At 50.1% G+C, this 27,101-nt stretch overlaps 1 long non-coding RNA gene across 2 annotated transcripts in view; it reads left to right on the forward strand.

Annotated features, from left to right (window-relative positions):
* Nucleotides 1-1,632: 1,632 nt before the first annotated feature.
* Nucleotides 1,633-27,101, forward strand: part of LOC149523777 (uncharacterized) — a 40,749-nt gene continuing 15,280 nt past the window's right edge. The window contains exons 1-2 of one of the 2 annotated variants that reach the window (XR_016350411.1): nucleotides 1,633-1,914; nucleotides 2,460-13,970. This is a non-coding gene — a long non-coding RNA (uncharacterized LOC149523777). Of the gene's footprint in view, nucleotides 1,915-2,459; nucleotides 13,971-27,101 lie in introns of those variants that run through there. The other variant, XR_016350412.1, reaches the window with a different exon arrangement.

A 27,101-nucleotide genomic window follows, 5' to 3' on the forward strand; every position in this document is an offset into this window, starting at 1 on the left:
GACCCACAGTCGTGACAACTTATGAGTTTTCATGATGTAACAGACTCAATAGGCAGAGCCTTCCCAGGGAGGTCTAAAGCTTGAGGCCGAAGGCCATGTTATTTCATGCATTTCATACCCATCCATATGTAAAACTGCCAGGTGCTTGTAAGTTGAACCTCAGAGTTATAAACACCTCAGGAATAGGGTTGCCCGGTGTCCGGTGTCCTACTGGACAGTACGGTATTTGAGCCCTCTGCCCAGTAAAAAAAGTCAGACAATACCGGATACGTGTATTCTCTGATTTTTCCGGCTGGGCACCAGATGGAAGCCTGACGTGGGCAGCCCCGCCCCCACCAGGCTTCTGCCCAATCACAGGCTCCCAGCGGCGTTCGTGGTCCCGCCTCCCAGCTGGGACTCCCAGCTGGGAGGCGGGGTTGCAATCGCCGCTGGGTGCCTCTGGTTTCGTCAGAAGCCTGGCGGGGGCGGGGGGAGTGGCTGAGAGTCCCAGTCTGGGAGGCGGGGCTGCCATCAGCACTGGGAGCCTGTGATTGCGCAGAAGCCTAGCGGGGGCGGGGGGAGCGGCTGATGGTGGCTCCGCCTATACCGAGTTCCATTTTTTTTTGCTCGACCAAAAAAATCGGGTGTCCAGTATTTTTTGGGAGACCATCTGGCTACCCTACTCAGGAATGGAGGTTGTTCATAACTAGGAAATGTCCATAACTGCAAACATCTGAAGAAGTGAACTGTGCCCATGAAAGGTTATGGTATCATCTACCTGTTTTGTTAGTCTTTAAAGTGCTACCAGACTATTTGTTGTCTTTTAAGTTTATCCTGTACAGACTGACTTGGCTACCCCTCTGAAGCTTGCAGACAAAATCTTAGGGTTGTTGTTTCAAATGTTTACAACTGAATATTGGCCTAATAAAGCTTTGAAACTGTACCGTACAGAGGAAAAACCTGCTTTTAGGTTCTTAAACTGTTTCTGTGGGTTTTTCCTTTTATATTATTTACCTAATCATGTATTTTTTTAGTAGTTTGTGTTTAACTCTATGCACTTTTCTAGGGGGGGTGTCTTATTATATATGTTCCTGTTAGAAATGACACGAACATATATAATGAGGCTGAAAATTAGTCACGCCAATTTTCTTCCACAATTGGATCTGAGGAAGTGGGTCTGGCCCACGAAAGCTCATCACCTAATAAACCATCTTGTTAGTCTTTAAAGTGCTGCATAGGCCTGTCTTTTGTGTCAGAAAGACCAGACTAACACGGCTACATCTCTATTATTATTAGCTGCTGTCTGTGTACTTCTGGTTTCAAATGAGGCATGTGGTTGACTGCTCAGATTCTAACTCTGAGGTTCTACTGTATTTCTGAGGCATTATAAAGAAGAGAATGAGATTTCTGACAATCCATCAGAAACAGTCATTGATTAATTAATTCAGATCCAAATACCCCTAAAACCTGTAAATCCAAGTGGGCCCATGTCCGGAAAGGCCTGTTGTTTGTACCATTTCCCTTTCATAAATGTTAATACTTAACCATGATGGTGGTTGGGAAGGCCTGAGGGGGGAGGCGAAGTCCAAATGTAAACTTTCCAAGCCTAATCGTATCATTGCTCCCTAATCTGTAACAATGGAGGAAGGTTGAAGGGTCAGAGGTAGCCATTGTGCAACGGGCTGGGTTGTGTTTGTGCAGAGGGTGAAAGGACTTGTGGACAGCAGAGTAAGGTCGGGAAAGATTCAGGCTGTGGCAGTGGTATTGGAATGGCGCGGTGGCATAGGGAAAGAATTCTTCCTCCTCTATTCGAGTGAGCTGTAGCCCCGTCCCGAGTTCTGTTATCATCGATGTGGTGCCAAACCTGAGGGATCTAGGTAGAGGAATCCATGCTGATGAACCAGAATCAGCAGCAGGAGATGCTGGCACTGGCAGGTAACTCTCCTGTCTCCTACTCAGTGCAGTGGGCCACTTACTGCGGTGGAGGGTGTCCTGGGTGACCTCTGACAGCGCCACAGTCCTTGCCTCACAAACGGGAGGTTGGGTCGCGCTCCTTATGCCTCCAGCTGGGGTGCCGGAGGTTACTAGTTGAGGGAGGGATTTTCAAAGGCCCAAAGAACAGTTAAGAACCCAACTCCTCTTGAATGTCCCTGAGGGGTGGATACCCAACTGCCCCCTCGGCACTTAGGGGACATCCACACTGCAATGAGACATTGCGCCTCACAGCCTGTGTCAACTGACTCCATCTCACCGGGCTCGGCGCCCTTGATCTAGCTGATGTTGGCCGGACTAGGTGTGGTGGGGACGGGGCCTTTTTTCAGATTGTCCTGTCATAGGCGTCTAGTTAAAGGAAAGGTTTCTGCAGGCCTCGGATGAAGCGCTGTGTATCCACATCGTGTATTTTGACATGCACACTTCTGACTCACTTTAGGTTCCATTTTAGTGGCTCTGTACTCATGGATGTATTTATTCTTTGACAGGTTGGAGGGTACATTTTCAGAGCTGGTGCCAGATCCACTGGAATGTGAAGTCCGCAGCTTATCCGTGGAACAGCTACACTGCAAACGTTGTCATGTTGTCTCCACAACGCTCTGCAGCTCTGCTGTGCAGGGACAGTTTCCAGAGAGTTGTCTAACTTCCAAGATGGCTAGAAACAATGCTGGCTCTGATGATCATTGTGAACTGTGGACACCTGTATGTCAGTAGCTCTGCGGAGATCCACCATACCTATGCAGGGCAGACCCCAGACCACACCCAGGCAAGGAGTGTGCGTTTGTTTACTTATTTTAAGAACGAAAATGCTTTTGCACCATGATGGATCCCACTGGTGCTTAACAAGTCACAAAACACCACAGTATAGGCTACTGCCCGCATTCGAGCTGGTAACAATGACATTGAACCAACAGAGCAATTTGCTAAAGACATGGTGGATTTGCCATCACTTGAAGCCTGTAGAACAAGATGTGCTTTCTCTCTAAAAGAGAGGCTCTGTCTCTGCCGGGTGTCGGATAGGGGTGACAATATGACGTTCTCCAGTCGGTATCAGGAGGCTGGACTAGATTATCCTATTGGTCACTTCTGGCCTTGATATTTATGAGGTAAAAAGTTCCATAATCCCATTGTTTGCGCCCTCTGGCCCACTCCCTTCCTCTTTGACTTGCTCTGAAAACTCTCAATGTAGTGCTGCTGCTTGTACATGGGGCCACCAGGTCGGTTCCTCCATCAGTCTGTACCATTGTTAATGCTTCCTAGGTGTGAAAGTCTCCTCTTGTTTCCTGTCATGACCTTCTCACAAGAGGTGGATCCCTCAGGCCTTAGGTGCTATGGCTCATGATTGTATAAGATGTTTACCTCTGTTATAATTGCACAGGGTATGGCATAGCTCAGGCCTCAATGATGCTTCCTTTCAATCTCTGCTGCTTTCATGTACAGGCATGGGTGTGGGAATTATTCAGGAGGACTCAAGTCATGGCTTGATGTGCCTGGTCTCTGGGCAGAGCTGCTGTGTCTCAGAGCAAAGTTTCTTTGCCTCAGGTTCTGCTTGCCAGTGTCAGTTCATTAGACCATCCAAAGCGTACCCTGTTCTCTTTGCTCTTACTCTATGTATCCATATCCCCACTGAGCTGTGTTCTGGCTAGAGCTGGCTGGAACAGGCTCAGGATGGGGTAGTTGGTTGGTTTGGATGAAAAATGGCTTTTTTGGACCAAAAAACAAACTCGCAGAGACATTGTTTGTTTGGGTCAAAACTTTTCCACTTTCCATTGGGAGGCAGAGTGGAGAAATGGAAGCTTCACAATGTTTCAGTCAACTTTCAAGGGTAGGTTTTTTTCTGTGCGCTTTTTCAAACCCCCAAATCTTTATCCAAGATAGAAATTCTCACTTTTGCTTTTCACCAGTCAATCAATTAATACACCTTTTCCAGTCTACGCACAATAATTGGCATTTTTTGGATCAGGTCTTTTTCCAGCTTTGTGACCACAGTTGTACTTTACTTAGACTACATCTACACTACATGATTATTTCAGAATAAATTATTCCGGAAGAAATACTCCGAAATCGCTTATTTCGAAATAGCACGTCTACACGACAAGGAAGCCTGTAAATTAATCTGAAGCAGGCTCCCCTAATGTGGACGCACTACCTCGATTTAGTGCCCCAGGAAGCACTGGGGAGTAATTACTTTGAATTGCACTGGGAGAGGAGGTATTTCGAAAGAGCAGCAGTGAATTGTTCACACCACTGCTATTCCGAAATAGCTATTTCAGAAGAGGCTTTATTCCTCGTGGAATGAGGTTTACCAACACCAAAATAAGCCTCCCGTTATTTTGAAATAACAGGTGACCTGTGTAGACGCTCACATAGTTATTTTGGAATAATGGATGTTTCTGAAATAATGCTGCTGTGTAGATGTACCCCTAGTGAACTAATAGTTACTACTAAAGCTCCAATTATGTCATGGAAGTCACAGAATGCATGTGCACAAAAGTGCAGGCTCTGGTTTGAAGCACGGGATAGGGTACAGGAGGGGGTGCAGGCTCTGGAAGGGAGTTTGGGGACAGCAGGTGATGGAGGGGAGAGGATGGGGGTGCAGGAGGGGAGCAGGTTTGTGACACTTCTCTGGGGCTGCTCCTGTAACATGACCCATCCTCCTCTGGCAGCAGTTCCTAGGCAGAGGGGCTGAGGGATCTCCATGCACTGCTGCCCACAGGCACCACCATGCTGCAGCTCTCACTGGCCGCAGGGACGCTTGGGGTGGGGGGCGACAGTTGGGGACACCCCCCACATTCAGGGGCCCCAGGTACATGCTGGCAGCCACCTGCAGAGCAAGCAGGTAGGAAGCCACTTGAGCCCCACGGCACTGCTGAGGTTAGTGGGGGACTCCAGGACCCTTTTAAATTGTGCAGGGGTGGCAAGTGGGGCCAGAGGAGAGACCCGGCCCTGAACTTTGTTGGAGCTGAGCCCCCGGGCTCCACAGGCCCATATAACTCACCCCCCTGGCCTGCTAGGAACTGAACTGATTCAATCAAGCCAGTCCAAGGAGATCGTTCAACAGATACCAGCGCCTCTAGGCAGCTCCTGAGCCGCACTAGATGTGACCTGCTGACCTGGAGGTGACAAGTATGTTCTCTTAGTACAGATCAGTGGGGCCATCGGCAGCCCCTCCTCAGGGAACTCCCCCGTGTCCTGCAAGGCCACAGAGATGTTAAGATTAGACTCACAAAGAAGGCTCTGCAGCTCTCCATACTTTTTCCCTGGCCAGGAGGCGAAAATGCCGGGCACCTGGCAACCCTACAAACACTCAGCACCCGGCCTCGCCCCTCCCCCCTCCCAACACCCCCGGGCCCCTGATCCCATCCTTACCTGGTTCTGCAAGGCTGCCAGTACAAAATGGCTGCTGACCAAGTTCCCCTGGGTCTTAGTGCTCAACTTCTCCCCTGTTCCTTTTTTTTGGGGCGGGGGGCGGTGTTTGGTATTTTTGTTTCAACCATCCGGCAACCCCAGGCATGGTGGACTCCCGCAGCTTCCCCCGGCCACGAATGGTGAACCGTGGCCACTGAGAACAGGGAGCGGTCAGACAATCAGGTAAACAAACATCGGGCAGCCCATCAGGGGCTAACCCTGACAAACTGCATGCGCCCAGAGTGCTGGTGGTTCCTCACCCCGGTCTAGATAAGTGATTATCAATCTTTTTTTAATAAAGTACCCCTTTTTCAAAAAAAAAAAAATATCCCCAGTACCTACAGCAGGGGTTCCCAACCTGGGGTATGCGTACCCCCAGGGGGTACGAGAAATTTGTCAAGGGGATACGGGGAATATTTGGTAAATAACTAGATTATCCTAACTGAAATAGTCCAAAAGTAGTAGATTGAGTGGAAAACGTTGTGGATTCTAGAATCCAGAATTTATTTCCTTTCATATTGAATAGGGGGTACGGGAATGTTACTAAAAGCCAAGGGGATACGGGGACTGAAAAGGTTGGGAACCCCTGACCTACAGTTTTCAGACACACACAATTTTTTTCTACCATTGCAACACATTTGTTTAAACAGCTTAATCGTAGCCGGGCGGGTGTTGACATTTTTGGGTGTAGAAAGTACAAAAATAATAAAGTGCCGTGAAACTTAAAACAAAAATACAGTGTTCTCCAAATTTCAGTTGTGTTGACGTACCCCCCTGACGTCTCTCAAGTTCCCCTAAGGGTACTTGTACCCTGGTTGAGAAGCACTGGTCTAGATGATCCGAATGTTTCCTTCAGTGCTTGAAAATGACCAGTCTTTGCAGAAGTGCAAATGACAACCCAGGCATAAAGCTGAGCAGAATCAGGGCCCAAGCTTATGTCGTGTTGCGTTAGAAAGCCCTTTATCTGCCTCAGGTTGTAATGTCCTTCCATGTCCCCAGCTACCTGTTTGCAATTGACTGCCCAGCCTTCCACCGCCGCGTGTGTGAATTGTGCCGGACGTTTTTGTAACTGATTTCCTTCCTGCGCAACTGCCACCGTGGCTTGCACAACCAGTGTAATTACAGTGTGTGCAATGTTGTGGGAAAAACTGGGCCTGTTCTGCTGCTGTTACTCTGCACTCGGCAGCCTGGTCAGCCCGGCTTTGTGGTTCTCAAGGTTTTGCCCAACGCTGTGGTGTTTGCGTTCCGGGCCCTGAAAGAGGAAGCCTCCTAAAACACGAAAGAAACTCCTCTGTTCATAGCCTGCAGGTTGGGCCTGGTCTGCTTGACAAGGGCTCTGTTTTTATAGGCACGTTGGTAGCTGCAGCTCTCTTATCCCCACTGGTTAGGGGTGACATGGAAGGCACCGGCCATGTAATCCTCCCAGCCTGGGGAAGGTTGAAGACACCCATCCCCCACTCCAGGTCCCACCCCCTCCTCATCCTGCCCTGCCCTTGCTGTGTCCCACCCAGCCGCTTTTCTCGATGCAGCCCAGGGGGCTCATGCTAATAGCAGGGGTCTGGGCCCCACACTCCCTAGCAGCAGCGGGAGAAGTCGAGCAGCGTGAGTCCAGCTCGCTCTGCTTCCCCCTGCCACGTTGCTCCACTTTCCATCAGTGAGTGTGGGGTGGTCCTGCCTCCCTCCCCCAAATGATGCGCTGGGGGAGCAGAGTGAGCTGGGGCTGCCTTGCTCCGCTTCGTCCACTGCTGCTGGTGAGTACAGGGCTGCCATACCCCTGCTGCCGTTGCCAGGCCCCCCCGCTAGTCCTCCCAGACATCCAGGGACTCTGGCCCTGCTGGCTGGCCCCTGGCTCCTCCTGCCCATGTCATTGGGGGGATCCATGTTCCTTTGTGCCCCCATGCTATGTCCCTGGTTGCCAGCTTTGTAATAGCACAACACGGAAAAGCCTTGCCCCGTCCCCATCCCCCTTCTTTGAAGCCCCTTCTCTGCTCACTCCATCTGCCCTGCTTCTGTCACTTGCTGTCCCTGACCTTCATTCACTTTCACTGGGATGGGGTGCGGGAGGAGGGCTCTGTGGGGTGTAGGAGGGGGCTCCTGGGTAGTGCAGAGAGTTGGAGGTGTAGAGTCCCAGCGGCTCTTACTGTAGCTCCTAGGTACAAGGAGGCTCCGTCTGCACATTGCCCTCACACCCACAGGTGTTGACCCTGCAGCTCCCATTGGTCACGGTTCCTGGCCAACAGGAGCCACACGCTGCTCCTGCCACCAAGTGCCAGCTCCATAGCTCCCATTGCCTGGGAACTGCAACCAATGGGAGCTGCCGGGTCAGCACCTGGAGGCCCCTGCTGGGAAGTATGCAGAGCCCAGGAAAGTAGGGAGTCTGTCTTAGCACTGGGTCCCGTGCTATGCCACCAAGCAGAGATTATATGGCCCGGTCAGCAGTGCCGAGCAGAGCCACCAGGATCCCTTTTTGACCAGGTATGCCAGTTGAAAACCAGACACCTGAAACCTTAAATTGCAGGGAGTCGGGATGCTCTTTACCACTCAGTTTAGGCCATGATTTCTGAATCCAAAGGATAGACAAGTCCTTGGGTGTGCCTAGCCCATGATGCAATAACTGGTTCTGCTGTAGCATCTTGCTGTAGACACATACTTTGATGGAAGGGTTTTTTCTATCAATGGACTTAATCCAGCTCTCTTTGAAGCAATGGCTGGGTCAACAGTAGAATTCTTCTGCTGACCGATGTGTGTGTACACCGGGGGCAGGTCGACTTAACTATGCAGCACAGGAAGTGAAGTTTTTTTCACAGCCCTGAGTGATGTAGCTACTCCCGTCTAATTGATAAGTGTAGACCACAGTCTAAGTTATTTTAGCTCCTGCTGGGCCTCTCTCCCAGGTGAAATCTTGCGAATTTTATTTTTGGGCACTTTAACGCTTGGCAGGGAGGGGGAAGAGTGTGTAAAAGAGCAGCATCAAAACAAAACCCAACTATTTTGCACAATTTGTGGGGTGCTGAATGTCCTTTCCCACACAAACTCTACAGCCTCATCACTATGTTTCACATGGTTCTTCCCATCTGCCTGACAAGGCTTGGAAGATTAGATTTATAAATTGTCTATTCACAGTCCAAGTATAAAGTAAAATTAAAAAATAAATACAAGACGTGAGTGGGGGTTGGGCTCAAAGATCCAGGCTTTGTATTTAGAATTTATTAGCCTGATTTGTGAATCTATTTCCTGAAGCAGATGAAGCTTATAAATCATCTCGAAATCAAAGCTGTGTGGCTGAGATTTACGCACAGGCTTTTAGAAATAAAAGGCAAAATCTGGATATCTCCTTTGTGAAAGGCAATCTGATGAATCCTGCAGCTTGGACATCAACAGAGATGCATTGGCCTTTTCGTACGTGATACACATAGGCTTCTGGTTCCTTACCAAGTGGTGCACACACTCCCAAAGGTGCCGTATGGAATGGACAGGCATCGAAGAGTTTGAGGACAAGATCCAGAAAGCAAAACTGATCTCATGGACTCATAGACCCCAACACCAGAATCGTCCCCCTGATTAGCTAGTCTGACTTCCTGTATAATATGGCATAGAACGTCTCTAGAATAATCTCTAGAATCCACCATGTCCCTTGTAAGTAGTCCCAATGGTTAATTATCCTCACTGTCAAAATGCACACCCCTTTTACTGTCTGAATGTTTCTAGCTTCAGCTTCCAGCCATCGGACTGCGCTACACCTTGTTTACTAAATTAAAGAGCCGGTGATTAAATATTTGTTGCCCACGTAGATACTTATTGACTATAATCAAGTAACCCCTTGAACCTTCTTGTTGTTAGATTGTGCTCATGGAGGCTATCGCCGTAAAGCCTGTTTTCTTATCCTTTCATTATCCTCATGGGTCCTCTTGGACCGCGCTCCACGTTATCCGCATCCTTCGTGAACCGTGCACATTGGAACGGGACACCGCATTCCAGTCCCCAGATCCAGAGGTAAAACAACCTCTCGACTTCTACGCTAGACTCCCCTGTTTAGCCCCCCGGGATCACATCGGCTCTTTCCAATGGAAACTTATGTGCAGCTGATCAGCCACACAACCTCCAAATCCGTTCGAGTCCCTGCTTCCCGCATCCTTTGTTGCTAGATGTATACACACACATTTAGCTGTATGAAAACACACACTGTTTGCATGCATTCCATTTCCCTGGCAATACAGCTATAGAGCTGTTTCCACCAGCTCCGCAGCTTGCCCTAAAGTTGGTGAACTTTTGGAGCCCATTCATGAGTTTGGTCTTCAATGCAGAATAATTAGTCTCTAGTACTGGAAAATTAAAGAGCCGGGTTCTGGTGTGGCCTGGGGGATAGGGCGTTCACCTGGAGAGGGCAGAGGGGTGGGTTCTGCTGTGGGATAGGATGTTCACATGGGGAGGGCAGCGTGGTGGGTTCCAGTCCCACCCGTGCAGGGAGCGGTGGGATAGCCCTCCTAGGACGCTTACGAACAAATGCGCTGCTAGTCTTTGGGTGTTTGCTTTGAGCTTAGAAAGCTGTCTCTGATGAGTAGGATTGGCCCATTTTTGGTTTGTCCCCCTTGCTGGCTATCTCTGTGGCTGTAACAAGATTCCCCTCTGGCTCCGGAGTGTGGCTGCCTTTCCTTATCTTTAATTGCTGCTTGCATAAGCCAGAATGTCCCGTTTAGCCTTGGAGTAAAAGCCTGCCCTGATGACTGTAGTATTAGCTAGTCCCTGCACGCCAACCCTCTGACTCCCAATTCTTGGAGACGCTCCCAGGATTTTAAAATATAGATATATTCATCTCTCAGCCTCTTCTTTTCAACCCCGCCACTGGTGTTGCTGCTGCTGCCTTTCCCAATCCACGTAAAACGCAACTTCCCGTGTTGCAATCGGGAAGAGCATGATTCCACAGGACTCGCGCCGCGCGTTCAGTGTGGGAAGAGGCTGCCACCACCTGCTAATCACTTCCACTCGGGTTCATTGAGCAATGCTGCTGAGGCTTAGGGCAAGGATACAGCTGGCTGCCCACATGGCTTCCCATGGCTTGGTAATGATAGAGGCGTTGCATGGCTCCCTGTGCCTGTTGCAATGATGACATTGCTCAGACCTGGAATGGAAAAGCTTCCACCCACTTCAGCACAGAATTAGCGATGGCCTTGGGCCTGACCCTGAGGCAGCCTGAGCTCCCACTGAAACCAGACCAGCTGGGCTCCATGGCGAGGCCAGGCCTAACTCAGACTTGGAGGAAGGGGAGGAAAGCAATGAGCGGGCTGCAGACTTGGATCCCAAAACGGTGACCGTCCCTGATTGTTTTTTCATTCATGTTGGCGGAGCACAATCTTGCTCAGCCCATGTGGGTTACTCTGGCTAACCAGAGGGGGAAGAGGCGGAGGAAATCTCTTTTAAAGGTATGAGCAGGCACCTGAACTCTGGCATGGCCCTCTGGAAATTACTCGATCATCAAGGAACAAATTTCGAAAGTCCTTTTCATCCCAGGATCCATTGCTGAATGTTCTATCAGCTGCAGGAACCTGGTCTCAAAGCCTGCTGGGAAGAGTGGATTTATGATGGTCCTGGCACACTCTTTTATAACTGATCAGGCTTTTACGGCTGCTCACATGCTGCTCTTTCTTCATTGACCAATGCCTCCACGCCTAATGTTCTGAATTAGTACCGCAGGAGAGAAGTGGTGCTATGGGTGATCTGTCAGGCTGTAACATCTGGCTGTCCTTTTCTGTGCTCAGCTCTGCTCCTTCCCGGATGTACACTAGGCTGTTGGCTGAGTGTGAGGAAACATTAAACTCCGCAACTGTCATCCCAGCCACCAGCTCCTTCCAGAAAGAAGAGACAAATTATCCAATGCGACTCCCTGCAAAGGATTTGATGCAATGATGCCTTGGTTCTTTTCCGGCCTTGAGTGCAAGCTACAATGGAGAGGCGTTTCCTTTACTCTTTTGGCATTGAAGAGTATCTTATTAAAACCACAGCCTCCACATGATTTTAATTTTAAACATGACTTGCCGAGATACTGCTGAGAGAAACCACAAGCCAGAGTCAGATTCTCAGCAGGTGTGACTTGGCATTGATCTTCAGTAGGGCTGCTTGGATGTTCCCCTACTGAGGGTCTGGCCCCTATGTTTAAAAGGAGAACCTGTTTCCTTACCTCTGTTCTGGATACATGAGGGCGGCTATTCATATGGAAAGCATTGAAACAATCGCCTTTACTTTCAGCCCTCACTTACAGTCTTCGCATTTACATTTGCCTCATTTTGTGCCTGGGCAACTTTCTAGTTGGAGTCGATTTCACCGTGAGGCCTTGTCTACACTACCAAGTTTTGTCGCCAAAAAACAGCGAGAGCGTATGCACCACAATGCGACTTTGTTAGGAAAAATGCCCAGTTTTGGCAACCAAAAAATTCCACCCCAGGAGAGATTTTTTTTACTTTTCCCCTCCCTTTATTGTCGACAAAGAGCTAGCGTACACACTGCTGTTTTGTCGCCAGAACTGGCTTCCTCCAGTGTCCCACAATGCCTGGCTTGATTGCTCTTCTCAGTGTTTTGATCTCTGCTGCTCTGCTCTCCTCTCTTTCAAAGCTCCAGGAAGCATCTAACAGCTGAGTGCGCTGTGCCTTTTGTGGAACAAGCAAAGAGCAAAATCGTTGGAGTGCTCCCGTTCTGCCCTGCACTGGGAACACAGCAGCAGGCAGACGGGTGCGGCAGGGAGCAGAGGGCAGGGGTCAGGCTGCTGTGCTGCTTTGACATTCTTCAGCACGGAGCGCTCACAGAGCTACTCATGATACCACTTCTCACAGCTGAGGCGGCTGTGGGAGAACTTAGAGGGTATCCCAAGATGTGATCAGCTTTGCCTTCCCACAACACTGCAGGGTGGGATACATACCCACGGTGCATTGCTCCCACTGTGGTGCCTCCAGGCTCATCAACAGGGGGCAAAAAGGGCAACTGCTTTGGGTGTCAGTGGTTCACATGGGCTCAGGGCTCACAGCAGCTGCTACTGTGGCAGTGGGAACAGATGGGCTACGTCTAGACTGGCATGATTTTCCGCAAATGCTTTTAACGGAAAAGTTTTCCGTTAAAAGCATTTGCGGAAAAGAGCGTCTAGATTGGCACGGATGCTTTTCTACAAAAGCACTTTTTGCAGAAAAGCGTCTGTGCCAATCTAGATGCGCTTTTCCGCAAAAAAGCCCCATTTTCACCATTTCGTGTGATCACCATTTTCACGATCGGGGCTTTTTTGCGCAAAACAAATCTGAGCTGTCTACACTGGCCCTTTTGCACAAAAGCTTTGCGCAAAAGGACTTTTGCCCGAACGGGAGCAGCATAGTATTTCCGCGAGAAGCACCGATTTCTTACATGAGATCGTCAGTGTTCTTGCGGAAATTCAAGCGGCCAGTGCAGACAGCTGGCAAGTTTAGACACAGCCATGGAGTCTGGGGCCCCTTATCTTGCCTCCAGAGCCCCATGTGATGTGCTCCAGGCAGCGTTGAGGGCTGCCTGAGGAGGCCAGTTCCCAGCCCTGCCCCAACCTGAGGCCTGCCCCTTTTGGGGGTGTGGAGCTAGCCTCCACTGCATTGCCCTGGTGCCTGATGAGTCTGTCGGCTCCCCAGAGTGCCTCCAAGGTGAGCTTGATCTGTCGATAGAGGGAGCAAATGTGAATGCCCTCCGGCCATTTTTGTTTTGTCGGCTTTTGGGTGTTGACATAAGTTTTGTCAACAAATTTTGGTAGTGTAGTCTTGGGTGCTACTACAAGTCTGCTTGGGGTTTTCTAACGCTCTGCTTACACAAAAAACTTTACAATGGCTCACCTACTATGGCAATGGGGCGGGTTCTGTGCCGTGGGAGTAGATTTACCTCCTGGGAGGTGGTGGCTAGAATTCTTCTCTTGATCTAGTGTCGGCTACACGAGATCTTAGGTTGGTCTAACTATGTCACTCAGCACTTTGCTTTGCAATGGTCTCAAGCTGCGAGTGGAGGGGGAGGTCTAGGTTGGATATTAGGAAAAGCAACGTCACTAAGGGGGTGGTAAAGCACTGGAATGGGTTCCCTAGGGAGGGGGTGGACTCTTTTTCCCTAGAGCTTTTTAAAGTCCTGGCTTGACAAAGCCCTGGCTGGGTTGATTGAGTTGGGATTGGTCCTGCTTTGGGCAGGGAGCTGGTCTTGATGATTTCTTGAGGTCTCTTCCAACCCTGGGATTCTATGATTTTTCTACCTCATGAATGTCATTGACTCTTCTATCTAATGTTTAAGTATAGACCAGCCTTAAGGTTTGGTCTACACCAAAAAGCTCCATTGGCCTAGCTTTTCAGAGCTGTGTAAAAATGACAGCGCTGACTGACTGCTCCCAATGTAGACAGAGCTGTGTTGCTGGAGGAGGGTTTCCACTGACATAGCAAAATGGTGTTCGGGGAGGTGGTTTTCCTACACCCACAAGCAAATTTCTGTCTACACAGGCTGTTTCTATCCTATGAGTCTGTGTAATGTAGAACTACCCTAGCACTGCAGCAGAATGCTTGAGAGGATGTTAGCTTCTTCTCCTTCTTCTTCTTCTTCTTCTTCTTCTTCTTCTTCTTCTTCTTCTTAAAAAAAAGCTTCATCTTGAATTGTTTGCCTCCTGTTACTAATCATCGTAACTGTAAACGGGAGTGATTAGATGCACACTTCGGTTTTCCATTCTTTGGCTGTGTCTACACTGGTGCGATCTCAAGCAAAAGCAGCCACTCTTGCGCAAAAACTTGCTGCCTGTCTACACTGGCCGCGTGTTCTTGTGCAAGTAAACTGACGTTCTAATGCATGAAATCAGGGCTTCTTGCGCCAGAACTCTGACGCTCCCGCTCAGGAATAAGTCCTTTTGCGCAACTGTTCTTGCACAAGAGGCCAGTGTAGACAGGCAACATGAATTTTTTGCACAAGAAAGCTTATGGTTAAAATGGCCATCAGAGCTTTCTTGCGCAAGAGAACGTCTACACTGGCATGGATGCTCTTGCACAAAAGCACATCTCTTGCGCAAAAGCACATGCCAGTGTAGACCCTCTCTTCTGGAAGAGTTTTTGCAGAAGAACTCCTCTGGAAAAGAGTTCTTGCATGAGAACGTGCCAGTGTAGAGGTAGCCTAGGTCTCTTTGCTGAATGTGTATCATGGGCTACATTGTGATACCCTTGAATGACATGAATGAGTAGTCTCTAGGGATAAGGTATGTTGGACTAGTCCTTCATGATTCATCACTAGGACTGGTTGAAAAATGTTGATCACAATGTTTTTTCAAAGGAAAATTGTTGTGTTTGGGGTTTTTTGACAAAATTAAATATTGTGTGAAATGTGTCTGCTTTCCATCGGAAATTTACATTTTTGTGGTTAAAATGATTTTACCAAAACCTGCACCTAGGGACTTCCCGATGCATCTCCTATCATGCCTCAGTGTCCTGAGAAGGGAGACCAAGGCATTATAAGGGTCGTGATCTATCCAGAGAGCCCTGGCCACAGAGGAGAATGGGGACGTGAGCAAACAGCTCCTCCCATAAGGCACTATGACGTCCATGTTAGGCCAAAATTTGGTGGGATTTTGAGTTTTCAATGAAAACATGAAAATTTCTGACAGGGGGTAGGCAAGAGAACCAGTCTGAGAATGACAGGAGTAGCCATTCTTAGACAAGCACCAGTAGTCACTATTTCCTTTAGAAAGCCAATGACTAAGGTTGTGACTTTGCATGGAGGACCCCTGCCCCTGCCCAGAGCCTTGTTGAAAACTGAAGCCTGAGTTGATTTCCTGAAAGCAAAGGGCAGAGAAAGCTCTACATTTAAAAAAAAAAAAAAAAGGGGGGGGGAGGAAAAAAAATGTGTAATTGGAAAACAACAAAAGTGAGCAGGAGCACTTGAGTCGAGTACTGGAAACCATTATGGGTAGTTCTACTGGACCTTTGGGCCCCCTGTTCCAGGTGCTGTACAGACAGAGTGTGAGAAACTGTAGTGTAGACACACCCCAGTGGAATGTTTGAGTCTACACTGCCCCAAAGAGCTTACAACTGAAATTGATACGACAAAGACTTGGGGAAGGGGAGAGGAGGGAAATAGAGGCAGAGAAAGAAGAAATAACTGGATATAAAAAACCCCCTCTCGTTTTGTTTTAAATTGATCCGTTTTGAAGATGTCTGTAGCCTTTTAATTTTCAAAACACAACACAAACACCCACCCACACACACATACACCAACGCGCGCGCGCACGCACGCACACATGCACGCACACACAATTTTAGAAAATCTCCAGGAGGACATAAAAAATGTGCATTGCTTCAGTTCCACACCAGCATACTCTTCAGGGGAGCTACAGCTCCCTATGCCCGAAGTAACACAATGGTGGGGCAGGTCCCTGATATACTACCATATTTTTATGGTTTTTGTGCTTCCGTCCCCATTTGTAGCAAAACCCACATTTGCGACCTAGGCCCTTAATTTTGCACCGCTGTAGCACCTTTTAAATGAGGGCTTTGCAGCGAGAGGCAGTGTGGTCTGATACCCAGCGTCTGGGCCTGCAAGCCAGGAGTCTTGGCTCCTGTTTCCTTTTTTGCCACCTTGGGGAAGTAATTTATCCTGTTTTCTGCCCTCTGGATTGTAAGGTCTTTGGGGCAGGGGCTGCATCTTGCATCTTGTGTTTGTACAGCACCTAGCACAATGGGCCCTAATGATGCAGTTACTGTAATATTAACATAAATATCTACTTCGTTAGGGCCTTCAGAGGATTTGTTTATGGATGGGTGACTAGAAGCCTGGAGAAAATCCAGTTAATCACCTCCTTTTTCCCTCTGCTTCCCCCATTTCCTTTAAAATCCGGCTTTATTAATATTCCTTTCCAAAGCAATTCCTTGTTCTGTGTCAATGGACATCAGCTTCTGTGGGGCAAATTCTACCCTTACCTATGCAAGCGGCTCATTGCCTGTTGGGATCAGTTGCACACGGAGCTCAGGGCAGAAGCTGGAGTTCTTAGTAAAAAGATTGGAAAATTCAGGCCAAACATATTACAAAAACAGTTGGTTTGGAGTTGAGATTTAACCAACCAACCAACCAACCAACCAACCAACCAACCAACCAACCAATCAAACCAATCAGGACACACTATAAGAGTGTGTCTAGACTACAGTTTTTTTCAAAAAAAGTGGCCTTTTTAAAAAAAAAATCCCCTTCGTCTAGACTGCTGTTGCGTTCTTTCGAAAATAAATTGAAAGAACGCGGCAGTTTTTTCGACAGCGGAAAACCTCGTTTTACGAGGAAGAACGCCTTTTTTCAAAAGTGCTCTTTCGAAAAAAGGCGTTATGTAATGCAAATTGTGCTTTTTCGAAATTACTGGTTGTAGTCTAGACACTTTTTTTCGAAAGAGGCTTGCAGTCTAGACATAGCCTAAGAGGGAGGCAGACATTTAAGCAGAGCCTGGGTCAATCGGGAACATAATTATTAAAAATGAGAAGTTTGTGACGATAAATCTCAAAGGGCAGTTATTTCCAAGATTGTGCAACCAGAGGATGTTACTCTTGATAGAGAGAGTGTCTAAAGTCAGGCTATTTGATATGGGTAGGAGAGCATTGGCTTTGGTGACTTATCACCCTTAGCATAAATGCAAGGAAGCTGCTAATGAGTCCATCACAGTGGTGGGTCACACGTTATGTATACAGGAAGCTTCTAAAACAAGAACTTGCACCTCCAATTTAAAATTACAAGGATGTTCTTCCGCATTGTCTGTATCTTCCTCAGCCAGGCAGATATTCTAACAGGATCGGCAGCTTGGCGTCCTAGCGAGGCCTCATGGAAGAGAAATGCAAAATTGGTCCCAAGGTCCAGTCTGAGCTTTCTCCCAACTTCCAAAACTGGACTTTATGTGTGTTGCTTTCACCCAGAGGAGGTCCCATGCTGTTGCAGACAAAAGAAAAATAAATCTCGAGGAACTTAGGTCTGTGGCAAGATAGTTAATGCATCTGTTCCTTGTTTCCGTCAAGTTAGTTTTTATGCTTCTTCCTACCATGTTACCTCTTCCCCACCCAACACTTGGGGACGGTGGCTTCCCGTGAGTGAGGATTGATAGACATTCTCTTAGCAGAAACTCATCTTTGCCTCACCTGCTTGTGTATGAAAAAACGTAAAAAACAATGAATGGTCCTGCAGCACCTTAGAGACTAACAAAACATGTAGAAGATATCATGAGGTTTTGTGGGCACAACCCACTTCTTCAGATAAATGGAACAAGGGGTCCAGGGTACAAATAAATAGCAGAGGAAGAGGGGGATGGGGAGAGAAAGAGATGGAAAACAAAATAGGAACAAACAATTGGTAAACCTCATTGTATGAAGAATAAGGGTTATTTCGAGAGAAGGGTTTTCTCTCAAAATCACTGCGTCTTAACAGCATCTGTTATTTCGAAATAGCGCTATTTCGAGATAGCACCATAACGCGAATATGCAAATGAAGCACGGGATATTTAAATCCGGCTTCATTTACAATTTTGAATGTCTGCATTTGAATCCTTCTATCGAAAGAGGGTGCAAGTGTAGACATACTCTTAGGGTGCGGTGCGTCTACACTGCACCATCACTCCACATAAGATACACAATTTGAACTATGCAAATTTCATATCTTATTTCGATGCTGTTTCAGAATAACTTATTTCGTCATTTGGGCTGTCTACACAGCACCAAATTTGGAAATAACCTGCTATTCTGAAACGTCCCTTACTCCTTGTGGAATGAGGTTTTCAGGGACATCAGAATAGCGAGCCTGAAGTAACGGGCTTGCTGTGAAGACGTGGGATAGCTACTTTGGGATACTCTGGTATCCTGAAATAGCGGTGCGGTGTAGATGTACCCTTAGTACCCTACCCTTGGGGTCCTTGAGTCCAACCCCCTGCCCAAAGCAGACCAGAAAGGGAACAGCTGAGTTAGAGCCTACTTTGGCTAGGAATTGAAACCAGAGCGACTGCTTGGAATGCAGCCATGCTAAGCACCACACCACCAACCCTCCCTCCATCTGTTTGGAGGGCCTGGGCTGGTCACTGCATGCTACTGCCTCTGCATTAGCCAGACAGAGAGATGCAGTGACCTGCATCCTCCCATCTGCTAAATGATTCCGAGTCACAGGAGGAAGAAGGTCTCAGTTCTCCATCTTACGGCCAGCTCTCTTTCTGGCCCCAGAGTCCGGTAACAGTCTCTTCCTCAGACACCACATGAGCAAAGCCCTTGAGCAAGGAGACCTGACATTTATTTTTGTCCCAAACATGTTTTTTCCCAGAGACGAGGAGGAAGAAAACCCAGCTAGTGCCTGCTGTGACTTGGTGACACGGGACAGGATTAAGGCTTCCAGGTCATTGCATACGGGCCAATAAACAGCCATCGGACGGTCACAACTCTCAGCTCTGGTCTACGCTACAAGAGTTTGTCGTATAATGACCCTGCTCAGGGGGCCGATGCCAATGGGAGAAGCTCTCCCCTCAACATAGGTTGCATCTTCCCTAAGTGCAGCAGTGGCGCAGCGTGAAGTGTAGATAAGCCTGTAGGTCAGGGGTGGGCAAAATACGGCCCTTGGGCCTGATCCGGCCTGCCGCCACCGGCCCTGTGGGAGCCTCAGGCAGGTTCCCTGGCTGCTGCACCCCTACAAGGTGCTTCATGCGGTTCACTGCAGGGGTCATGTGCTCTCTGCTTGCCATGTGCACTGGGGGGGGGGATCTTTGCACACTGCCTCTGCCCCAAGCATATTCTTGCAGCTCCCATTGGCTGGAAACTGGCCAATAGGAACTGCCTGGGGCATGTTTCAGGCTCAGGCAGTGCGTGAAGCCCCCTCCCCCAAAGCGTGCATGGAGCACAGACAGCAGTACATGGCCCCCACAGGCAGCCGTGTTGAGCAGCATACCTATCTGTGGGTCCCATTGACTGAGGGTCCCACTGGGCTGCTGGCCAGGAGCTGCCCTCCTGCCAGAGCCTGTCTCTGGCTCCCCACCTCCTCTCTTTCCCTGAATCCTCTGCACCCCTTCCTGCATCCCTGTCCCAGGTCACAACCCCTTCCTAGACTCTGCATCCCTCCTCCATCCCTCCTCCAGCTCAGAACCTCTCCTGCACCCATCCCTCGTCCTGGACCCTGCACCTCCAATCCTCAACCCCAACCTCCCTTCTGCACCCAGCCTCCATCCCCGCCCCTGCACGTCCTCCATTAATATCCTGGAAGAGTGCAGCCCTTGATCACTTACCGAATTCTTGGAGTGGCCCCAACACCACTGTAGAGAGCCGACACAGTCCTACTACAGCTGCCACAAAGCCACCATGATACAGAACCATTTAAAGCAAGCCGTGTCACGGTACACGCCACAACGCTGAGCGGTTCCGTGCCACACAATCACAGGCGGCACACGTATAAAAAAGCCGTCCACCAAATCCTAGGTTTTAGTCACATCAAATGAACTTCCCCAGGTGTCAAAGAGAGGAGCTGTGTCTTTTCCTCATCAGGAATTGTTGTGATTTCCTCTCCACCTCCTGGGAATCCTTTATCCTGCTTTTCTAATGGGGTAGCTGGTGGTGATGCTCCCAGGTGGACAGGACTTGACCTCATAACCCTGGTGTCCCTAGGGGTCCAATGCCCAAACCCACTTGAGAACCCTACTACAGTACATCCCTGCCATAGTTGCTGCTCTTGGGGACCATTCAAATCATTGGCCTTGAGGTGAAATCTCCATTCCTCTTCATGAATTTCTTGAGCCTCGTCCAGTCCCTGGTACTGAGATTGGCTGTGGCGCATACACTGCTTTTCTGGAACCAGGTTGGAGGTGTTCGGGCCCGGGGCGGCACCACATGCCAGCATGTCCTCTGTTTGTTCCATGCTCAATTGGATTGGCCTGGGAGTCTGAACTGCAATTGGGCTGCGCGTTTTGGCCTGACGGCTTTGTGCACATTCATCCTGGCCTCCTAACTGGCCTGTGGGGACGTGCTCGGAGAACAGGAAGCGAGTGGCGTGTCTTGCAGCGCGGGCCCGAGGAGCTGACCACCTGCCAATGCCACAAAAGCAGCTGTTTCAGCCTGAAGAGCTGTGGTAGGTGGAATTGTTTTCTTAGCACCTCACATCCCTCCTGCAGGAATTTGGGCAGCCAGACTGGTTTTCTGTTCTACTCGGCTCCTATTTAGATAAGGCCTGACGGTGTTCCTCAGTATGTGTTCCTCAGCGATGCCAGCGAAAGAGGGGAGAGGTGTGAGGCAGAGAGAAAAAAGATGGAGGCCTTGTTCCTGCGGCAGCTGAGAGAAACAGAAGCTGGGCTCTCTCCTATGTCACCTCTTCCAGGCTTCAACTACATCAGACTTGCTTTATCAGTTAAGTCCCCCTGGGCTACCAGCCGGACACAGCCAGGACCCTCGAGTTTCCCTTCAGACTGAGGAGAAATCCTCAAGGAGCAATGAGACGGGAGAAGAGGCAGCTGTAGCCTGGCTCGTGTTTCTCCTCCCACCGTTGGCATGGCCTGAGCATGCACCAAACTCTACCCAGGTGGGAGAGGGCCATCTACCAGGTCAGAGAGCGCTATAGCAGTAAACAAAACCTCACATTCAAGGGGATCCCTGCCGTCTGTCACAGAGAGGACTGAAGCTGAGTCCTAGATCTCGGTTGAAAAATAGTCAACAAAGCACCACTGTAGAGAGCTGACACAGTCCTACTACAGCCGCCACAAAGCCACCATGATACCGAACCATTTAAAGCAAGCTGTGTCACGATACACGCTACAACGCTGAGCGGTTCAGTGCCACACAATCACAGGCGGCACACGTATAAAAAAGCTGTAAAGATGCTTCATCTACCAAATCCTAGGTTTTAGTCACATCAAATGAACTTCCCCAGGTGTCAAAGAGAGGAGATGTGTCTTTTCCTCATCAGGAATTGTTGTGATTACCAGCCTGTTGTCGTAAAGAGATGTGAAACAGCATTTACATTTGGCTGAATACATGGGAAATAGCATTTATATTTTCAAATATTCCTCAATATATGTTTTCCCCAAAACTCCAAAATACATCCCAGCTTAAGCCCCTTTTTATTCAGCCTGTGTCTGTCTTGCTATTCTGTAATGAAAACTGTGCTTAGACAAGTAGAGCCCTGCGCGGATATGAAATTTGTATCTGCATCTGTATCTGCAAAAATGAGCCATGGATATCTACAGCTGCATCTGCCGATATGGATACCTGAAGATATAAAGCAGATTTGCAGGGCTCTAGTGATAAGAACTCAGACATTTCAGGTAGTTAGAAAGAATAAGGATGGGAAACCTTTGGACTGTAACAAGAATGGGGAATTTACTGGCACAGTTTTGGAGGCTCTGAAATGTTTCCAGATTGGGTCTACACTTCAAACACTTTCCAAGGAAACTCTACTAGTCCAAGCCTTCTCTGGTTTTGGAGCTTAACACCTCCTCCTGCCCGCTCTGTTTATCAGGAGCTAGATGTTTTTACTAGTATGCAGGGGGTACCTGAGCATTTCAAGGAACAATAAATAGATTTAGGCTAAGGGCAGCCCGGGAGATGAGGCATACACAGGACACAGGGCACTTTGCTGCTGGGGATGGTGGCAATGCAGCGGCAGGGGAGTTAATGTCAGTGCTGAGGGAGAGGCGTTCTTCAGGGAGAAGGGTGGAGTCGGTGTGATAGTGTGTGTGATAGTGGGATGGTTCTGAGGCGCTCGCTCCGTGCTGTCTGCTTTCAGGGAGGGGACTCCGTTGGTGCTGCGGGGCTAGCGGTAACCCTGGGGGGGTCTCTGAGTTGGAGTGTATAGAGCTGGCTGATCTTTCCTTACGCAGTTTGGGGACCTCGAGTGTGGGAGCCCAAACAGCAGCACACACAGGTAGCTAGGCCTGGTGTATTTGTACAGCGCTAATAAACATGGTTCTCTGGCCTCCGGCTGTGCCAGTGTGATTTCCCCACATCACAGGGAGAGCAAAGACCCAACCCTATTCTCTCCCAGGGTGCCTGGCTCTGGCTCTGGCCAGGCTGGTAGGAGGTGCCAAAGGGGGGGAAGCTGCTTGGTGGCCTGGAGGGAATGAGATGTTTTCTGAGGTAATCTCTCTCATGCAGGAGGTCCCTCTGTCCATCCCCTTACTGAAAAATCCACTGGACTTGAGTATTGGGGAACTCAGTTTGTTTCTGCAAATACGACTCCAAAGAGCCTGTGGAGCCGAATGCTGAATCGCCGCAGCCTTTTGGGAACAAGGTGCGGAATTGTGTAGCAGAGGAGATAATGTTTTCTAGGCAGGTCTCTGGTTTGCTTCAAAACCAAGGCCATGGACATGATATCGCAGTTTGATTGGGTGAATAGGAGTTTGCCATACAGGTATCCAGGGCTTTTCCATTCACACCTCAGGTACTCTGGCAAACCGTGCTAAAGATAAAGGACAGGATGGGAGTGTTTTCCCTAGAAGTCTAAGGTTGAGCTAGTGCAACCTGCTCGGGCTACTGCTCATAGTCCGGGCCAATTCCAGGGCCATGGTAGGTCCCAGCACAGTAACCTGACAATGCTACTGTACAATTACTGGGCACCCAGTCCTCCTCTCTGGTTCACCATTGTGCTTCCCTCCCTATGCTGCTGATCTGTAAGAGGGTCACACAGAAGAGATCAAACAGCTTATGAACACACACAGACACACACTCACACTCACAATGAGACACACACTCACACTCACAATGAGACACACACACACACACACACACACACACACACACACACACACACACACACACACACACAGAGTGGATAATGATCAGGGAAGAAATCCCGGAAGAAAATGGCTTCTTAGCTCCCTATCCTACCTGCCACAGATTGGCCAGCCTGGCATACAAGCGGCTACCCCAGCTCGCTGCTGGCCCTCCTTCCCCAGACTCAAGCTGTATTTTGGGCCCAAGGGCAGCTGAAAGACGGGGCGTGGTGGGCGTGTTGCTGCTGCCGGAAGGGCCTCTTGGAAGCCTTTGGAGCCACTTACGAGACTTGGAGAGCTCTGAAGATTCTTGAGGCTGCTTCACGTTGCTGCGCAGGAACAGACCGACGCCTGGCAGCGCAGCGAGCGGCCGGTCTAGCACCCCCTTCCCAGGGCTGTGCCTGGCACAGAGGAGCCAGGGGCTGGGATCTGGCTTAAGGAGTGAAATAAACTTCCTGTAGGTGAGCTCTGCCAGGCTTGTGTCTTCATCCCCTTAATCTCCAGCTCAGGAGGAATGTCAGAGCAGCTCCGCCAGGCCAGAGCCCTCACAGAGCCCCACAATCCACAGCCAGGCCCCTCTGCAGCTGGCGTTTTATCCCAAGGCAAAATCCCCTTTGGGTTCTTTGAGCAGAAATACGTCCAGTCCATGTGTGAGTTTGGGGGTAGGGGAGTGCCTGCCGTGTTTGAGCACAGAGAGGGGCTGCGGAAGAAGCAGAGGGGACCGTGAGGAGCAGGAGACGTTTCTGTGTGTTGCAGACTCCCTGCAGAGCGTGGCCAGGACGGAGGGTCCGGTCCGTGAGGTTTTAGGCTTTGACACGGGATGCTGTTAGCAGCAGCGGAGGGGTCTTTCCTGCCGGTGACCCATTTACCTCTTCGGTTTGTCAGCTAACTCTGAGCTGCTGCTGGTGTCTCTGCCTCCAGGACGCAATGTTATACAAGGTGAAGATGCAAACCCCTGGGCAAAGCATGTGGGGGGAGGAGGAGGAGGAGCTCTGTGGTCCCAAAAGGGACACCGCCTCAGGCAGAAAAAGTGGGAGTGGGGCAGTCAGCCCTCTGTCCCACCCAGAGCATGGTGCACCCCCCAAGACCTCCGCCCCGCCCGGAGCATGGTGCACCCCCCAAGACCTCCGCCCCGCCTGGAGCATGGTGCACCCCCCAAACCCTCCGCACCGCCCGGAGCACGGTGCACCCCCCAAGACCTCCGCCCCGCCTGGAGCATGGTGCACCCCCCAAACCCTCTGCACCGCCCGGAGCATGGTGCACCCCCCAAGACCTCCGCCCCGCCTGGAGCATGGTGCACCCCCCAAGGCCTCCGCCCCTCCTGGAGCATGGTGCACCCCCCAAACCCTCCGCACCGCCCGGAGCATGGTGCACCCCCCAAACCCTCCGCACCACCCGGAGCATGGTGCACCCCCCAAACCCTCCGCACTGCCCGGAACATGGTGCACCCCCCAAACCCTCCGCACCGCCCGGAGCATGGTGCATCCCCCAAGCCCTCCGCACCGCCCGGAGCATGGTGCACCCCCCAAGCCCTCGCCCCGCCCGGAGCATGGTGCACCCCCCAAACCCTCCGCACCGCCCGGAACATGGTGCACCCCCCAAACCCTCCGCACCGCCCGGAACATGGTGCACCCCCCAAACCCTCCGCGCCGCCCAGAGCATGGTGAACCCCCCAAGCCCTCCGCACCGCCCGGAGCATGGTGCACCCCCCAAGCCCTCCGCACCGCCCGGAGCATGGTGCACCCCCCAAGCCCTTCGCACCGCCCGGAGCATGGTGCACCCCCCAAGCCCTCTGCACCGCCCGGAGCATGGTGCACCCCCCAAGCCCTCCGCACCGCCCGGAGCATGGTGCACCCCCCAAGCCCTTCGCACCGCCCGGAGCATGGTGCACCCCCAAGCCCTCCGCACCGCCCGGAGCTTGGTGTGCCCTCCCAGCCTCAGAGACGCATGGAGTGCAGTGCACTGGGGCTCCGGAGGCATTTTAAAGGGCCGGGAGCCCTGGGCGCCTTAGAATTGCTGGGCTGCGGGGCAATTTGCCCCTTTGCTACCCCCCGTCGATGGGCCTGCCCATGGCCTTTGCCGACATGGTCCCTTTCCTTTGGATGCTATGTTGGATCCTGCGCTGTTGGTCACAAGAGACCACGAAAGGGGCGACTGGCTTGTTTGAGTAAGTGCCTTCTGCCTGCTCACCACATTTCCATGGGATGCAGGGATCTTCCTTTCCTGCCCTAAATGCTATTCTACAATTGTGTGCACCAGTCAACAGGAGTGGCTGCACGCAGACAGTGTCAGGTCAGATGGCTGGACGCCAAAGCCGGACGAATTCAGGCTAGAAATCAGGCGCACGTTTCGAAGCGTCACTGTTCTTGAGCATTGGGACAGGTTGCCAAGGGATATGGACGATACGCCTTCGCTTGGCACCTTCAGATCAGGCCGAAGGGGCTATCTGAAAGAGATGCTCTAATTCAACAACAAGACATGGGCCTGATGGAGAAATTCCTCCCGAAATCCTATCGCCTCTGTTTGTAAGAGGTCTCTGCTGCCTTTAAAATCCTGCACCTTTAAAACGTTGGCCTCCTCTGGAATGAAAAGTGGGCTTACAACATAGTAGTATTACAAACAACAAACCTAGGAACGTCAGGCATTCAAAAGTTAGACCCTTTAAAGATCCTGAACATACTCTGTAATTAAGTCCATGTAACTAAGTTGCCCGCATATTTTCAATTTTCACCGCAGACCTTACGTCTCACTTCTTCAGAGCAGACAGCTCTGTAATCCCTTGTCAGCCAGGTGCTGGCAGCAACAGGCTGAGGCTGTGAGAAGAGGAAGTGTTACCTCCGTGACTGAGTCATGTCCTTTGGTTTTGCTTTTCTAAGAAAGGACCCGTTTGCAGTTAGAAGAATTGTTCTGTTTTGTTTTCTCGGGGTGCTATCCAAAAACTCCCATTGACTCCAGCAGGACAACAAATGAGTCCAAAGCGAGGAATTTTTTGTAAATGTCTTGGGTGTTTTTCTTTCCCTCGCTGTAATTGCAAAGCGGGCATTGGGAAGGCTGGAGCCAAACTCATGGCTGGACTCAGCGGCAGTCAGTGGACTGGTGCGACCTTTGGTGCCAGCAATGAGTTTGGCCCAGGATCAGTGCATGGCCTGGCTGTTGTAGCAGCGACATGGGCGGGGATGAGTGTGCTAGCCCGGAAGCACTGACCGGCCCATGGTGCTCCAGGAGTTCTGAGCCAATTAAGATGGGAGATCTGGGACTAATTCCCAAACACCCAGGGGCTACATCTACACTGGCATGATTTTCCGGAAATGCTTTTCACGGAAAAGTTTTCCGTGAAAAGCATTTTCGGAAAAGCGCATCTAGATTGGCAGGACGCTTTTCTGCAAAAGCACTTTTTGCGGAAAAGCGTCCGTGGCCAATCTAGACACTCTTTTCCGCAAAAAAGCCCCGATCGCCATTTTCGCGATTGGGGCTTTTTTTGCAGAAAACAGTCCTGTGCTGTTTACACTGGCCCTCTTGCGCAAATGATTTGCGCAAGAGGGCTTTTGCCCGAATGGGAGCAGCACAGTATTTCCGCAAGAACACTGACAATCTTACATGAGATCATCAGTGTTCTTGCGGAAATTCAAGCGGCCAGTGTAGACAGCTGGCACGTTTTTCCGCAAAAGCAGATGATTTTGCAGAAAAACCTGGCAGTCTAGACACAGCCAGGCTGTGTCTAGACTGCATCCCTTTTCCGTAAAAGGGATGCAAATTAGACCCATCGCAATTGCAAATGAAGCGGGGATTTAAATCCCCCCGCTTCATTTGCATAAACATGGCTGCCGCTTTTTTCCGGCTTGGAGCTTTGCCGGAAAAAAACGCCAGTCTAGACACGGATCTTTCGGAAAATAAAGCCTTTTCCGAAAGATCCCTTATTCCTCTTAAAATAAGGAATAAGGGATCTTTTGGAAAAGGCTTTATTTTCCGAATGATCCCCGTCTAGACTGGCGCTTTTTTCCGG

This window comes from Pelodiscus sinensis, chromosome 11, assembly GCF_052426305.1.
Source record: "Pelodiscus sinensis isolate ZL-2025 chromosome 11, ASM5242630v1, whole genome shotgun sequence".
In the NCBI taxonomy this organism is placed as follows: domain Eukaryota; kingdom Metazoa; phylum Chordata; order Testudines; family Trionychidae; genus Pelodiscus; species Pelodiscus sinensis.